The sequence below is a fragment of the Alligator sinensis genome, unplaced genomic scaffold, assembly GCF_000455745.1.
Source record: "Alligator sinensis unplaced genomic scaffold, ASM45574v1 scaffold289_1, whole genome shotgun sequence".
Classification (NCBI taxonomy): Eukaryota; Metazoa; Chordata; order Crocodylia; family Alligatoridae; genus Alligator; species Alligator sinensis.
Genome location: NW_005841881.1, coordinates 4,388,321 through 4,398,652, shown reverse-complemented (window position 1 = coordinate 4,398,652; position 10,332 = coordinate 4,388,321). Strand labels below are relative to the sequence as shown.

Here is a 10,332-nt window from a genome sequence, read left to right as displayed (position 1 = left end):
TTCCCTGGCAGGTCTCACCAATCCAATTATTAACTGGGACCCCCCAGTTTAGTTCACAAGTTCTGATGAGATCATAGCACTAGGTGCTGTGACAGTGAAATTTGCACTTCCTTTAAAATAGCAACAGGACCCAAGTGGTTTTATTAATGAGCACATAAAAAGAAATGCAGCTTAAATTGTATATGTGACTGCCTCTTTCTTTTTATTGCATAGTAATCTTAGTTTATAGATTTTGCTTCTTTTAAATCACCTGTTAGGAAGGGAAGCAACATGGTGAGGAGATCTTGAGGCTTAAAAGATTGTCATTAAAGCCACTGTGCTGTATTTAGTTATTTATTTCTTCCTCAGAATGATCTGATCAATAACAGAACAAAATCAAACACAACTCCCTCTCCTCTAAGGAAGAAAAGACAAGCTAAATAAAGATGTCCAGGAGAAAATGCCAGGAAACGACATATTGATTTCCAGCAAGGAGCAAAGTGTAAATGAAAAATATTCTTCTGACACAGTTATTAAGTGCAGGGCTAACTTGTGAGGAAAGAGCCTATTTACTCTCACTAGAAGCTGAGTCTTAAAAGGGCAGCTCATGCAGCTTGGACCATCTGCATCTCCAACTCTCTGAAATATAGCCTTCCCCTTGTTAATTTAATAAAACTTTGAACTGAGACTTTAATTGAAACGTCTCAAAGTATTTGAAGGGGCTAACAACATGCCCAGGAGAGAGAGAAATAATTCTCATCCCATTTTCTAGATGGGTAAACAGATAGGGAGGTGAAGTGACGTGCCCGAGGTCATACAGCAAATCTATGCCAGAGGCAGGAAGATCAAGCCCAGCAGGCTGACTCCTGGTGTTCTGCTGTAATTGGTAGATGGCACTATCTGCTTTACAGAAGAGGTTGTAACCTGTGCTACTCAGGGCAGTCAGTTATTTTGCTTTGGATGGTGGAAATTAAGGCACTTTTAAAGCCTGCTAGAAAGGCTTCACGTGGCATAGGCTGTTCTCTGCCCTTCCTTCTCCCCATTCCCCCCTGCCTCTCCCTCCACCGCCCCTTGGGGAATCTCTTCAGTGAGAATTAGGAGACACTTTCCAAATAGTTCTGGCTAAAGGTTTTCAAAAAGAGGTACCCTAAAGTTAGGTTTCTAAATAGGTTGCTTGCTTGTCAAAAGTTCTGTGCCCCCAGCAAATTAAATCAACTTCGCTGGAATGTTGGCGGAGGCTTAGCACTTTTGAAAAACTGGCTGCTTGTCTGCACATCTCTGTTTATTTTTATCTGTGTTTTATATCAGTACTTAGTTGGCTATCCTTATGCACCCATATCTGACATATTGGCCATTGCCTAAAGCAGTGATTCTCAACCAGGGTGCTAGGGCTCCCCGGGGTGCCACGAGACCCATAGAAGGGTGGCTCAAGAAGTGTGAGGAGATAAGCAGATAAGGGTAGGCTCAGGCTCTATCTGCCTGGCTGCTCCCCTACTCCCACTGACTGGCCCCTCTTCCAGAAGGTAACCACCATAAAAATCAGTGTTTTGAAGTGTGTTGTCACTCTATTCACAGACATTATAGAGAAGAGCCTTGAGTCTAAAAAGGTTGACATTGACTTCCCTAGAACATGTGCACTGAGTCTGAGGAAGGGAAACTGATCTCACTTCACTCTCCAAGTGAACAAACTGGAAAAGAGGAAACAGATGGTATTAATTGATAAAAATTACATTATATTTTGAAAGCTCTTCCAACCCTGAGATGTTATTAGCACAGCATTCAGACAGCAACATTTAAAAATATATATGATTTGTTTGTCTTGAAGATCTTTCTTTAAAAGAAACTAAATTAATGCAGAGGAGGAGGGATTGGTTTAAAAGGGGGCGGGTGGGGACGGACCTCCTCCCTGGCATCAAAACTAAATCTGTTGGGTCTTAACCAAGAGTTGGTATTTTATACTTGAGCTCTGAACCCCTGACAGTCTCTGGGGGCTGCACTGAGGTCTTTACAATGGAAACGCTGACAAACTCAATCGCTTCATGAATTAGTGGGTACTGCTCTACTAGGAAAAGGGAGAAAATGGGGGCAGGGGGGAAGAGAGCGTGTGAATGTGAGAGAGAGATCGATAAACAGCCAATCTAGATTCCTGGAGGTGAGTTTTTATTTATTTATTTAGCTCCTAAATAATATGTAATTTCTTCAGGCCAAGAAATAAATTGAAAGGATTTAGAAGGATTTGCTTATCAGCAGAACACCACGTAGCATTACATTCCTCCTGCTTTTGGGAAGGTACATTGAAGTTTGGTTAAGCTGCTGTGGTTCAATACTCCTCTTTCCTCTGTCAGGGTGCCTTGAACAACAGACAGATTAATCCTCCCCACTTCTTTTCTCTCCCCTCAGTGCCCTCCCCCTCACAAACTCAGTTGTCCTTCCCACCCGCAGCAGATGGATGTAAAAGGCTTAAGGCAGCGAACACTGGGTTTTTTTCCTCGCCATTGTCTTTGCATGGCTTAAGGATCAGAACAAAAGTCCCTGGTACTTGGCACCAAAACTGGTCAAGAAGAGGCTGGCTTTACAGTCTTAATGAACTATTGATTCTATTGAAGCAGGCTTTGTGCTTCCAAAGGGCTAATTCAACTTTCAAGGTGCTTTTTAAGCAATATTGCCCATGATAGTGGGTTTGACATGCACAGGGACAGTGGGGTGGGGGAACAGCTTTTCTTCTTTAACTTAACTACGTAGTTTATTTAATTGCTTGTTTGCTGTGGTAATGACTGAATGGCTGATTTTGTTTCAGGGGTAGCTCTGTTCTGACGCCTACTTAATAACATAATCCAACAACAGATAGGTTTGCTTGTTTATGTCCAGCCAGGATCGCACAGACAGGAAATGTGTGGAGGCTGGGTTAATGTGGAAGAGTATATGCATGCTGGTTAAGGACTGGCTTCCAGCCAGTGAGGACCCACGACCTGTAAGAATGGATTTTTTTTCATACAGATAGACGTCTGGCAATGACATCTCTTTGCTTGAAGTGAAGTGTGAATAGTTCAGAATCTATGTTGGACAGCCTTACCACCTGCTTTTGAAATGGCAAAAGAAATGGATAAGGAGGTTTTATGGAACATTGTGATGACCATGATATAATCACCAGATTAGCTTGGACTGAGTTAGATTAAAGATAAAAGGGACAAAATACTATCCATTGGAGCCTGTACACTGATATTATTATATTCAGGGATGAATGACTTGTATAGCAGCTTTATCTCAGCACTGATGGCATTCAGCAGTCCCCTGGAGAGACTGTTCCAGTCTAATAGAACTCACTGTTAAGAATGTTTTCTTGACAGTCATCCAAAATTTCTAAATTTTCCTTTTCTTAATTTAATCCAATAGAGCACTCTAAATATTCCCTCTTCCTTCTTGATGTTTCTTACACCCTTGAACTACTGGTAAACATCTATCATGACCCCTTTAGTTTTTGTTAAGCCAAGCTCTGATGTTTAGTTTTGCCAAATTTGTCTCATCCATAAATCTCTCCAGTCCCTTCATCGTTGCAGTTGCTCTTCTCTGAATTCCATCCAATTTGTCTACGTCTTTCTGCATTGAAGTGTCTGAAGTGAGACACAGTGGGCTGTGTTCTCTGCTGTTGTAAATGGATGTAACTCCACTGACACCAATACCAGTTTTCATCAGTAGAGAGCTTGGCCCACTTGTTCTGGCTTCAGCCTCAGAGGAGCTGGAGAGAGAGGAACTATCAATCCCCTGTTTTTTGATATAGTGACTCTGCTGTGCATATAGAGCCCCACAACTGCAGCATCTTTTTCCATGCTGTATCATGTTACAAGCTGCGCATCTTAAGTATCCTTCTTTGGTCTGTTGCATATTACTTCCATTTAAATGCAGTAGCTTGAATTTGTCCCGGTTGAATCTCCCAGACATGCTATAACATAACCACTTCCCAGGCATTTAGTAAACAAAGATTAAATGGAGAAATGAGAATCAAATTAAAGGCACAAGGCATAGGCAGAACAAACTAGGATTCCCATTCTATAGAAACAGTTGTGAACAGTGTGTTAAGACTGTGCTTAAAGAGCCAACATCCAATCGACCAGGCCTCTTTTATGTGGTACTAGTGTATTATAGGAGAGATTAAGATACATATCCTCTGCTCAGTAATTTTGGCCAGGGTAGCAGGTATCCTGAGTCCTGTCATTTTCATGGAATATCATTACTTGTAGTCTGACACAGAGTTAGGAAGTACAACAGAATGGGAGTGAAAAGACATCCAAGTGACTGAATTCAGAAGTTTACTGCATTTGTAAGGAGAATGCTGATATTGGGTTTCAATTCAGCTCATAATAGAGATGGAAGGTGATGCAAAGTTGATATGAGTACAACCAAACTTCTCCAACAATTGCAAAAGTTTGGGTCTGAGGTTTTGGGTTGAGACTCTCTTACAATTAAATATAAACTGTGGTTCTCCATGCCACCAAGCTCTGTATTTCTAACTTGCTAACGTACTGAACGATGCATTTCAAATGCACTGCTGGAGTAGGAACAGGGTATGTGCTAGACTTAAAAGCCAGGCACCTAGGAGAACTTGATCCTACTTTATAGAGTGAAGCAACTGCCAAGAATGTACTGTAAAGAAGTTTGTCTGTTGGACTTGGAGGATATTTATGGGTCCTTCTCTTTTCTTTCTCACTAGGAATGAGAACACGATCATTCTCAGCTGTGTTATTTATAATTTCATAAAGCTGTTCTGTGGCAGGACTTATTTCATCCTGTGCTTAATCTCCATCAAATAATAGTACACCCAGGGAGCAAGATGACCAAAAAGTATTGTATTCTGGGTGCTGGGAGATTCAGAGCCTGCCACTTCGCATGGAACAAAGGGGCAAAGGTTGTGAATCTGAAGCATAAATTGGGACTTCAGGCTCTTAAAAAGGAAAGGAAAGGAAAGAAATTGTCTTGACCAGGCCTTGCTGTGCCATCCAGACTTTGCTCTCAATACTAGTGATATATAGTAATGAACAAAGATGCAAAACCATCACCAAGGCAAGATTGAAGAGGCTCTTGGAGTGAATAATTAGAAGGAGGTGATTACAGAAACAATAATTCATTGGAAGGAGTGAGGAGTCAGTTCTGTGAAATTGAGGGAATTTGAAGGTAAATATGGTCATAAATCCTCAAGGGTGGACTCTGAGTTTTGTGCTTTCTCCTGCCCAGGTTTTATTCCAAGGTAATTTCAATAAACACTGGAGAGAGGGAGAGGGAAAAATAATAATATAAATGCAATAAAAAATCTTTCAGGGAAGGAATAAAAAGGGTTCCTGCCAGAGAGAAATTTTATTGAAAGTTATTATAATACCTATCTTTAGTTTTATGGCCCTTAATACAGGGCCAAGTAATTTCAATGCTGGGATTAAAAAAAATGAAATACATATTTTAAAATATGATAGTGTGAATTATTCTTTTTAATATAGAATTTAGCTAATATAAAGGATAGGCAAATATTTTCTTTCTCTCCCTCTCCCAAATGAAAGCACAAACATAATTTTCTTTAGATTCGAGGGAAATATCTTGTTCATATCATTTGGACTATAAAGCCCTTATGGAGTAATTAGGCACCTGAAGCGGTTAGTGTGCAGTTGCCCATGGATGATAACACTTAGCACTTAACAACTTCTGAGCACTAGACCAGTGTTAACTAATTAATCCTCACAGTCCTCTTGAGACAGAGTTTAATCAGCCCCATTTTGCAAATGGGGAATGTGAAGCATAGACTGGTTAGATGATTTTTACAAATGATCAGTTGGTGGCAGCACGAGGGAAGAAAAAAGGAGTTCTTGGCAGTTTTGTGCTGCTCATTGTCCCCTAGAGTATGCTGTCTTCTGAATCCACAGGTGAAAACCATGCTGTCTTCAGAAGATGGTCTTATAGGGTGCCTATACACATACATTGAGGCTGCTCCAACATGCTGTAAAGCGCCCTGAACCCCTGAAGCATGTGTATAAATGCCCAAAGTGACTGTTCCCTGGTACAAGATTTATATTCCTATTTGCTCTGCTTTAATCTCTGGGAAGTTGCTACATCTTCTCACAGAAAGGCTAGAATCCTGCGAGGATGGCTCATGTTTTGGTATGTGAGCTGAAGGTTCATGGAAAGCAGCAGGTGCTGCCACTGGAAAATCAGATAGTGACTGAGAGAAGTAGAAAGCCCTGGGGGGAAAATTACAAGATGTTTTCCAGCAAGACTAGCGAGTTAATTAGTTTCTCCTGGCCTTCCTGGAGGTCTCAGTACTGACAATAGTTCTGGTAAAAAAATAAGCCAGTATTCTTTGTGTCTTATTCTGGAATCACAGGAGAAGAAAGGACGAGGGCACCAGGGAATTTGTGTGAGGGCTTTGGGAGCACTCTTGGAATACAGGAAAGTGCCACCAGTCACATTTAGCAGGAAAAATGGGGCCAGAGTTAGGCACTTCTCTACATTTTGCATATCAGGCTGCTCTTTGTGACCCTCTTTCCCAGCAAAAGAAGCCACGTCCCATGAATTATTTGAGTTGAGAACCTTTTCTCCATCAGGCATTTATCTAGGAGCATGTGTAGACTTTGAGCTGTTTTTTCAATTGGCTATGGAACTGAAAGATTAAAACACACCACTCCCACTGTCTTTGCATCGCTGTCTCACTCCAAACATATGCTGTGTTTCAGACTTCTTCATCTGTCAGCTTCTGCAAAGGACGGTGACAGCAATAAGAAAAAGCAGCTGTTCCAAGTGTTCTGCAGGAAAATGACTGAGCCATGTTGGCTGTTATAATGGATGTGATTCCATATTCATATCATTAAAGGTCCTCATAACTTCTCAGAGGTCTCTAGGTGTAACGTCTTCCCTGTGAACTTGTTAAATCTTCTAATTTGAGCAAAGACCTCCACAGAAAGCCTAGTGCTCTAAGAGTTGTGGTTCTTTGGTAGCTTCTGTACTTTCCTTGTAGTCCTTAGCAGTCCAGGTCAGAATTCTTCCAATTAAAAGTTTTCTTCCTTCTGAAACAGAAAACTTGAAATTAACAATCCTAAGTGTACGGGTGTCTGATATCTAAATCTTAATTACATTCCACCTAATTAGAAGTCCCCCTGCATATTCAATACAATGCTGTTTGCTTGATGTAGCAAATTATTTTATAACGTTGCAGTTAAAAAGGTGACGTGTTCCCCCAAGAGGCAGCTGCAGTTCAGGATTGGAGCATACCATTTCCCTGGGTATTGCTTCTATAATATCTTGGCATCCTTTGAGATAACCGATGTCATACAATACATCTACATGGCCAGAACATACATCTTGCATATCCCTCCCCTGGATGCCTCTTGCTGCACAGCCTGGCATTGAACCCACCTTTATATTTAGAGTGAGAAGTTAGCCCTAGGATTTCAACAGATTTCAGTCTTCCTTTGTTTTGCATGCCCAAGAGAAGCTGCCATTTTAGCTAAAGAAACAACTTTGATCCCCAGGTCAGCCAAGTTCCTCTTTACATACATGTTTCTTACATTTTTCTCTCTCTTAAACCATCTCAGGATGTCCTTAAAGTCCAGTGCAAAAAGGGTCCTGAGTAAAATTATGTCACCACAAGCCAGTTCCTAGGAAGCTCATTTCCATATTCAAAGAGAACATAATATGTAGATTAGACATGTTCAATCATCTCTTCAAATAACTAATCTTCTGATCCATTGTCTTAGAAAGTTTCATATAGTCCATCCCCCAGGTGCCACTGTAAGATATTGTCCTATAAAATGTTTTCTAGTGCTCTGCTGATCCAGTGCAAGTTTAAATGATTTGTGTGAGATGGCTCCCATTCCTTCCCATGCTTATAGATATTAAACTTTTATTTTCTACTTCTTAATTTCATCCTGTTGCTCTTACTTATAGTCCTTGACCAACCCTGACTCACTGAAATCAGAGTCAAAGGAATGTTGGTTTGGACCTAATATCAGGCATACCAGGCAGCAACAACTTAAAAGGGGCTTTTACTACACTAACAGGCAGAACAGCCATGTGCAGTTCACATGACAGATTCTCCTGATAAAAACCCTGCTTAGGAAATGATGAATGGAAGCAACCTGTGGACAGGGTAATGCTAGACAGTTGGATGTGCCTCACATTTGCCTGTGCTAGGCCCTGCCTATCACTCGGTTCAAAGAGCACGGGGAAGGGTGATATGTGTTTGCAGCAGAAGACAGAGAGGGCAAGGGTTTCCTGATACCAAGTCCAGCAGGCTCTGTGCTAAGTAGGCTAGATGTTCTGTACAGTTGGGTAAAGAACCTGGCACTGCCTGACCATTTGGGGGCTAGGGACAGACATTACACAGAAACCAGTTTAAGTGCACTGAACCTGGTTGAATGTAGGCTTAACTGATTTGGGTCAAACTGGTTTATGCAATGTCTGTCTCAGACCCCTTTCTGGTTTAAGATAAACCAGACTCCCCCAGCATCCCGGCATGCTCTCTGGGCTGGTCTGTCTGCTCCACAGCAGGGCTGGCCTCTCCTCTCTGCTCCCTGGCTGCAGCTCCAGCAGAGACTTGCAGGCACAGAGAATTTGCCTGGCTTCTCCCTGCTAAGCAGGGATTATTCCCCTACCCCTCTGCCTTACACAGACGGCTCAGCATTAACTAGCATATCACATGCTGGTTATAGTCCCTGATGTGGCAGACAACAAAGGCAGACAGGCTTTTTGGAGCTAATCAACAGGTTAATGTCCTTCCTTAGAAGAGCTGTTTACAAAGAACTCCATTAGTTAATGGAGAGCGGCTCTGTTTTCTTAATGGGTTGATAAACATTGAGTTAGGGGTGATAAACATTCCCTGGTGGGCAGCTCAGAAGTTGGGGAATAATAAGAGCATCCTGCCAGAGCCTGGCCATGCCCCACCCTCAGCACAGCCCTGTGGAAGTGAATGGAAGGCTGCTCTAGCACCCTACTCCTCCCCCCGCTTCTAGCTTGAGCCACTGCAGGCATGTGCCTGCGTTTCTAGAGTGAAAAGGGAATGTCTGTCCACTTCCAAATCAGTTCAAGCTTTGCAGGTTAGACTAACTTGTGAAGACTGAATCAATTCATGCTCAAGCTTTTTGACTGTCTGTCCCTATCACAGAAGTTTAGAGTAGCAAGGAAGGTAAAGGAGAGTTCCCTGTGAAAAGAAGACAGAGAATGAGTCTTTTTCTGGGACAAGGTACTGGGGTATTTGTAAAGGCCCGGAGGCCCCAGGATAAATATTTTCTCTACCTAAATCTCAATAAAATGTTCTGAGGGTCACTTTGCTTCCCTGGCGTGTCAGAGAGGTGAGTAGCAATTCATGGCAGCCCCAGCAAGGGGTTTTGTTTATAAATCCTTTCACTGATGCAGTTGCTCTGTCTAATGGGCAGTGTTCTGCTACACATGAGGGAAGGACAGGGGAGAGAGACAGCAGGAGCCAGAGGTTGAGCTGATGCTGCTGAGCCAGGGTAATTCTGTACTGTCTGCAGGAATGTTATAACCTGTGTCCAGAGGCTGCCACAGACTTTCCCTAATGGTCCACATTACCAATTCAACTAATTGCAGCAATTACAAGAAGGAGTTGCTGCTGGGGAGAGACGCCATTACACTTCTCCCTAGCACACCGCAGTACATGCTGCTCGTTAATTAGACAAGCAGCAAAAAAAATACCAGCTGGAAACTGCAAGTAATGCACTGAAACTCAAAGGGCCAGAGACATTGTTCGTTTGGCTCAAGCGTTAAAGTGGCAGACCTTCTAGCCTGCTGGCTATACTACATCCATTACACTAAGACATTAAGACTCCACTCTATGTTTAGCAACCAAACAGGTTTTGTTCTGTGTGGACGTACCTGAAACATTCAGCAAAACCATTGTACCTAGGTCACTTAGCACTGCAGCAGCACATCTGGTCTGTCTTGGTATACATGAAATATAACCCACTGCAACAGGTACAGGTGCCCTCAGTCTGGGTACAAATGATGCGTAGCTGCCTAGTATGCTTGGTTTTTTGGTTGTGGGGAGGCAGGGGAGAGTTGCTGGGAGAGAAAAAGAAGGGAGCAGTACTTTCAGCTAAACAGGAAGTGCCTGTTACCTGAATGTGTCTGGTATGTTTGCCCGTGCAATTAATACATTCAGCCTGTATGTGACTAGTATGTTGACATGTTCAACACATGGCATGTGTGCCTTTGCTTTGAGGCAATATTGTATTTGCAAAACAACAGTCAGCATTTTAAGTAAACGTGCCTGGTTCTTTTGACTGTATCTGGGTCAGCTGAGCATGTGTTTTACTCAGATGTTCCTAGTACATTCAGTAGCACAGCACACACAGGTTA

The 10,332-nt window shown here is 42.3% G+C and overlaps 1 protein-coding gene across 1 annotated transcript in view; it reads left to right on the top strand.

The window, feature by feature from the left end:
- Positions 1 to 10,332, top strand: part of LOC102380381 (neurexin-3-beta) — a gene marked incomplete at its 5' end in the record, with an annotated part of 196,753 nt that overhangs the window by 126,144 nt on the left and 60,277 nt on the right. The window lies entirely within an intron of this gene.